This window comes from Babylonia areolata, chromosome 22, assembly GCF_041734735.1.
Source record: "Babylonia areolata isolate BAREFJ2019XMU chromosome 22, ASM4173473v1, whole genome shotgun sequence".
In the NCBI taxonomy this organism is placed as follows: domain Eukaryota; kingdom Metazoa; phylum Mollusca; class Gastropoda; order Neogastropoda; family Buccinidae; genus Babylonia; species Babylonia areolata.
The window spans coordinates 44110296-44117795 of NC_134897.1; positions in this window are offsets into that span (position 1 = coordinate 44110296).

Below are 7500 nucleotides of genomic sequence, written 5' to 3' on the forward strand. Positions count from 1 at the left end.
AAAGAGGGAAAAAATAGAAGGGTATGGAGATGTAGCTTGTGTGTGTGTAAAAGAGAAATCGTGTATGAGAGAGAGAGAGAGAGACAGAGACAGACACAGTCACAGAGACAGACAGACAGACAGGCAGACAGACAGACAGAGAAAGACAGGGAGTACAAAACAGAAAGTGCGAGAGCTACAGCCAGCCAGTGTGTCAGACAGAAACAGATATTGTGAGACAGACACAAACACAGGTAAAAAGAACACATACAAAGGGAAATTCTACATTTGGCATGGACACACACACACACACACACACACACACACACACACACACACACACACACACAGACACACACACACACACACACACACACACACACACACACACACAATGATAGACACGGGACTGTCCCTCTAAGGACTGGCACCATCAGTACCGTCTTCCCCTTTGACCTGAAACTCTTAGCGTCCCAATTCCAAAAGGGACAAATTACACAACGCCTCAGATCCATTAAGAAAGAGAGAGTGCGTGTGGCGCACGCGCGCGCGCGCACACACACACACGCACACACACACACAAAGGCAGAAAGAGAGAGAGAGAGAGACAGAGAGAGAGACAGAGAGAGAGAGAGAGAGAGAGAGAGAGAGAGAACGAAGGAAGGAAAGTGTTTTATTGAAATTTGGCCACGGACCTCACTAACAAACCAGGGCACTAGGGGGGAGGGTGGCCACGGACCTCACTAACAAACCAGGGCACTGGGGGGAGGGTGGCCACGGACCTCACTAACAAACCAGGGCACTGGGGGGAGGGTGGCCACGGACCTCAATAACAAACCAGGGCACTGGGGGGAGGGTGGGCACGGACCTCACTAACAAACCAGGGCACTGGGGGGAGGGTGGGCACGGACCTCACTAACAAACCAGGGCACTGGGGGGAGGGTGGGCACGGACCTCACTAACAAACCAGGGCACTGTGGGGAGGGTGGGCACGGACCTCACTAACAAACCAGGGCACTGGGGGGAGGGTGGGCACGGACCTCAATAACAAACCAGGGCACTGTGGGGAGGGTGGGCACGGACCTCACTAACAAACCAGGGCACTAGGGGGGAGGGTGGGCACGGACCTCACTAACAAACCAGGGCACTGGGGGGAGGGTGGGCACGGACCTCAATAACAAACCAGGGCACTGTGGGGAGGGTGGGCACGGACCTCACTAACAACCAGGGCACTGGGGGGAGGGTGGGCACGGACCTCAATAACAAACCAGGGCACTGTGGGGAGGGTGGGCACGGACCTCACTAACAAACCAGGGCACTAGGGGGGAGGGTGGGCACGGACCTCACTAACAAACCAGGGCACTGGGGGGAGGGTGGGCACGGACCTCACTAACAAACCAGGGCACTGGGGGGGAGGGTGGCACGGACTCATAACAAACCAGGGCTGCGGCGGCGGGTGGGCCACGGACCTCACTAACAAACCAGGGCACTGGGGGGAGGGTGGGCCACGGACCTCAATAACAAACCAGGGCACTGGGGGGAGGGTGGCACGGACCTCACTAACAAACCAGGGCACTGGGGGGAGGGTGGGCACGGACCTCAATAACAAACCAGGGCACTGGGGGGAGGGTGGGCACGGACCCTCACTAACAAACCAGGGCACTGGGGGGAGGGTGGGCACGGACCTCACTAACAAACCAGGCACTGGGGGGAGGGTGGGCACGGACCTCAATAACAAACCAGGGCACTGGGGGGAGGGTGGGCACGGACCTCACTAACAAACCAGGGCACTGGGGGGAGGGTGGGCACGGGAAATGGGTATTATAGTACTGATACAGCATCATACAATATCATACTGAGAGAGAGAGAGAGAGGGAGAGAGAGAGAGAGAGACACAGACACAGACACAGACACAGAGAGAGACAGACAGACAGACGTACAGCCAGAGCGAGCAAGGAGAGAGAGAGAGAGAGAGAGAGAGAGAGAGAGAGAGAGAGAGAGAGAGAAACAGAGAAAGAGACAGACAGACAGAAAAACAGACAGACAGACAAAGAGAAACAGAAAGAGATAGAGATGTTTGAGGGGTACTTGTCCGAATTAGTAATGGGGCTCATTGGAACTGGACCCCTATGGGACATCAGAACCTAATGGACATTGCTGTGAATGATTCAGCTACTCTCCGTTCCGTTCCAGTTCTGTTTCAAAAGGCCCGGTTCCCTGCTGCTTTGGGGAACGCAATGCTAATGGATCCTAAAGGCATGCTACAGTGGATGATTCCTTTAGGTCCCAGTCAGTAACAGTGCGTATCAGGTTGGGCCCCACATGGTATGGACTGGGGCCGGGCCCAAGCGGCTATTATTCATTCTGCGGAGACAATTGGGATTCGCTGAGCAAGGGCACGTGCTGTTGCTACCAGTACCACATCCGATCGATTTGTTTTTTTCTTATTTTTTGCCTATCTGCTGCAATGTCTGTTTGGGGACAGCAGTAAAATATCGGTTTCGGATGGCTCTGCTGTCAATTCCTGTGCTAAAATTGCCGTCCCCTTAATTCAATATCGAGTTTGCAGAAACGAGGGAAGAGATGTTGAGGACAACCGGGGAAGCTTATAATCCATTTTATTAGGTCAAGGCTTTTGTCTGTCTGTTTATCCGTCCGACTGTCTGTCTCTCTGTCTGTCTGTGTCTGTGTCTGTCTCTCTCCCGCTCTCTCTCTCTCTCACACACACTCTTAACATTGAAATTCAGATACGTAGTTACACACACAAACAGAAAGAGAGAGAGAGAGAGAGGGGGGGGGGAATAGAAGGCAGAATGGAGAGAGAGACACAGAGAGAGAGAGAGAGAGAGAGAGAGCGAGACAGGCAGGCAGACAGATGCAGATACAGAAACACACACACACACACACAATAATATATATATATATATATATATATACTTTACATGAAGAGAGAGAGACAGAGACAGAGACACAGAGAGAGAGAGAGAGGATGTGGTGTGGAAAGAAACAGAGACAGAGACAGAGCTATAATCACAAAGACAGAGAGACGGAACTGAAGACAAAGACAGAGACAGTGACATAATTCTGAAAGGAAACATTAAGCGTTGGAGACAGACAGACAGACAGACAGACAGACAGACAGACAAGCAGACAGGCATGGACTGAAACGTGATAAACTCACGGCCACGTAAAACATGAATGAACGACGCTATTTGCAGCGATGCCCTGTTAGAATCGGGCAGTAAACCTTCTGATCAGATGGCTCAGCGAAATCATCTGTAAAATTGCTGTCACATTTATGTCGGCTAAAGGCGAAAGATATTGAGGGCAACCACGGAAAGATTACAATACTTTTTTTTTCTTCTTCCCCCCCCCCAAATCATTCTTTCTTTTCTTACAGGGATAGCGGTGGAGCGCAAAGCGGTGGTGGTGGGTGAGTTAGCGGGGGCCTACAGTTCCATGTGATTAAGAAAATATGAACCGAAACCTAAAGCAGTAGCGTGTTTATCATTTCATATAAATAAAACAACTTTTTTTTCTTTCTTTTTTTAATGTGGACACGATTAATCTGATATCGACAAATAAAACAACAACACCAATTTCGTTTTGCTACCATCAATATTACAATCATTATTAGTATGATTAGTATGATTATTATTATTTTATTTATGGGTTTTTGTTGTTGTTGTTTTCCGTCAATGAAGAAAGCCACGTGCAGAGCACAAAGAAACAGAAATGCTTTAAAAAGAATGTGAAGACATCCGTCACATAATTTATCCGTATTGTCTCAAGAAATGTTTATTTATTTATTTACTTGTTTATTTATGTATTGATTAAGATGTTTTACTATAGCGCATATTCTTGAAGCTCTATGCATTTTACAATATCATGTCATTGCCAACATTGTCTTTTGCATGTTTACATGACACTTTTCATTTTATCTTTTCCTGTCCATTTGCAGGTAACCCTGTATAACGAACACAGCAGAAAGATGTTGATGAATGAATGTAAGATTTGTGGAATGGATGGGTGAATGATGGGGAATTAACCAAAAAAAAACAACAACAACAAAACAACCACCAACACCAATAACCAACTGAACCAACCAACCAAACCAAAAAAAGGTATGTGCACACGATTTAACTGACATAGCTTTTTTCCCCCTGTTCTTATCTGTTTTTGTTTTTTTTCCTCCTTGTTCCCAGTGATGCTTCGTTCACTCTGGAAGAGAAACGATCTTGTGTTTAGACCAAGGATCAAGTTGATGCCATAAATCATGTTGTCTTTTTTTGTCTTTTTTTTTTTTTAACATGCCACATCCCCTCTTTATCATGTTTTCGTTCATATATATATATATATATATATATATATATATATATATATATATATATATATATATATAGAGAGAGAGAGAGAGAGAGAGAGAGAGAGAGAGAGAGAGAGAGAGAGAGAGATATATATATATATATATATATATATATATATGAAAACACAGACAGATATCTATCGATCAATCTATCTGGAGAGAGAGAGAGAGAGAGAGAGAGAGAGAGAGAGAGAGAGAGAGAGAGAGAGAGAGAGAGAGAGAGAGATGATTGGAATTCACAAGATGAAGTGGAGACGGCCGGGAGGAATACTGTAAAGAGAAGATGCAAAAAGGGGCAATGGTGGTGGTGGTGATACCTCCGAAGACTTGTCAGTGGGTTTTGTCAGGGGTGTTGACTTGTGACCTGTCAGTGGGTTTTGTCAGGGGTGTTGACTTGTGACCTGTCAGTGGGTTTTGTCAGGGTGTTGACTTGTGACTTGTCAGTGGGTTTTGTCAGGGGTGTTGACTTGTGACTTGTCAGTGGGTTTTGTCAGGGGTGTTGACTTGTGACTTGTCAGTGGGTTTTGTCAGGGTGTTGACTTGTGACCTGTCAGTGGGTTTTGTCAGGGTGTTGACTTGTGACTTGTCAGTGGGTTTTGTCAGGGTGTTGACTTGTGACTTGTCAGTGGGTTTTGTCAGAGGTGTTGTTGTGACTTGTCAGTGGGTTTTGTCAGGGTGTTGACTTGTGACTTGTCAGTGGGTTTTGTCAGGGTGTTGACTTGTGACCTGTCAGTGGGTTTTGTCAGGGGTGTTGACTTGTGACTTGTCAGTGGGTTTTGTCAGGGGTGTTGTTGTGACTTGTCAGTGGGTTTTGTCAGGGGTGTTGACTTGTGACTTGTCAGTGGGTTTTGTCAGGGGTGTTGACTTGTGACCTGTCAGTGGGTTTTGTCAGGGGTGTTGACTTGTGACTTGTCAGTGGGTTTTGTCAGGGTGTTGTTGTGACTTGTCAGTGGGTTTTGTCAGGGTGTTGACTTGTGACTTGTCAGTGGGTTTTGTCAGGGGTGTTGACTTGTGACCTGTCAGTGGGTTTTGTCAGGGGTGTTGACTTGTGACTTGTCAGTGGGTTTTGTCAGAGGTGTTGTTGTGACTTGTCAGTGGGTTTTGTCAGAGGTGTTGTTGTGACTTGTCAGTGGGTTTTGTCAGAGGTGTTGTTGTGACTTGTCAGTGGGTTTTGTCAGGGGTGCTGACTTGTGACTTGTCAGTGGGTTTTGTCAGGGTGTTGACTTGTGACTTGTCAGTGGGTTTTGTCAGGGTGTTGACTTGTGACTTGTCAGTGGGTTTTGTCAGGGGTGTTGACTGGGTGTTGACTTGTGACTTGTCAGTGGGTTTTGTCAGGGGTGTTGACTTGTGACTTGTCAGTGGGTTTTGTCAGGGGTGTTGACTTGTGACTTGTGATCTTCCAAGGCAGGAGTCAGTTTGTGGGAGCAATCTTTTTTGGCGGGTGTGGGAGTGTTAGTGACATTTTTACCCCTACCACCCCCATAACCTCCCCTCCCCCCCCCCCCCCCCCCGCACTCCCTACCTCTCCCCTCAGCCCCGTCACTGCTCAAGGTGGCGTCCAATGCCCTCGCACAAATACATAATTCATTGTATGTCTCGTTCTAAATAGATAGATAAATAATGTTATGCTTAAATGATCTATAAATAGGTAATGAAAGAAAAGGACGCATAAACGATGGATATAACAAAAGTCATAGATTAATCAGGAAAAAAAACCGTGAAATAACAATGCATGCGAAATTGAATAATGTATTGAAAGTAAAGAAATCAACAACGGGAATCCCAGAGGACAATAATTTATTAAATCAAGTTTTAGGGGTGGCCCATCCATTTTTGTCCCGCTGTCCTTTAAATGGCCTCTGATGTCGGCTTCTGTTAGAAAGCTGAGCGTATCTTTGTTAAGTCAACAGGAAATGGCTGCTTCGTGAACAGAGAAACAACTAAAATTAATAAATATTAAGACGGCAGGTCTAATGGGGGCAAGCTGTTGCAGCAGCAGCAGCAGTAGTAGTAGTAGTAAGAAATTTAAGGTGTGTGTGTGTGTGTGTGTGTGTGTGTGTGTGTGTGTGTGTGTGTGTGTGTGTGTGCGTCTCTCTTTCTCCTTCTCTGTTCTTTGTGTGTGTGTGTGTGTGTGTGTGTGTGTGTGTGTGTGTGTGTGTGTGTGTGTGTGTGTTACTGTTCCTTGTTATTACCCCCTGTTCAGAGAGAAAGGTGACAGTGCTAGAACGAAACACACACACACACACACACACACACACACACACACACACACACACACACACACACACACACACACACACACATCCCATCCCCCACCCCACCCACAGAGATCCCTCACCCAGATACCATCACACCACCATTGATCACGCCAGCAGCCCAGATCTGTAAGGAACAACAACAGGAACCTTCCTGCCTGGAAGACAAATCGTTGGAGGAGTCATCTCCAAACTTCGCTGTCCCTGTGTTATGCTGTACCAAGTCCGAAGACGTATAGGACTCTATGGCAGAACTGCAGGATCCTTATACGATTATATTTTCTCCCTCGTCTCTGTCACCCCCACCTCTACCCACCATCCATCCTGGTCAGTGGAAGGTGGTGGTTATGGGGGTTGGGAAGGAGGGAAGGAAGGAAGGGAAGGAGGAAGGGAAGGGAAGGAAGAAGGGAAGGAATGGAATGAAGGAAGAAAGGATGGAAGGGAAGGAAGGAGAGAAGGGAGGAGGGAAGGAAGGAAAGGAAGAATGGAAGGAAGGGGGAAGGAAGGGAAGGAAGGACGGGAAGGAGGGAAGGGAAGGAAGGAAGGTGAAGAAGGGAAGGAAGGAAGGAAGGAAGGAAGGAAGGGAAAGAGGGAAGGATGGGAAGGAAGGGAAGGGAAGGAGGGAGGGGAAGAACGGAAGGGATGGAAAGAGGGAAGTGAAGGAAGGGAAGGAGGGAAGGGAAGGAAGGAAGGGAAGGAGGGAAGGGAAGGAGGGAGGGGAAGAAAGGAAGAGAGGGAAGGAAGGGAAGGGAAGGAGGGAAGGGAGGGAAGGAAGAGAGGAGGAAGGAAGGGAAGGAGGGAAGGAAGGAAGGAAGGAAGGAAGGAAGGGAAGGAAGGGAAGGGGAAAGGAAAGGAAGGTAAGGGAGGGAAGGAGGGAAGGAAGGGATGGTATTTGAGAGG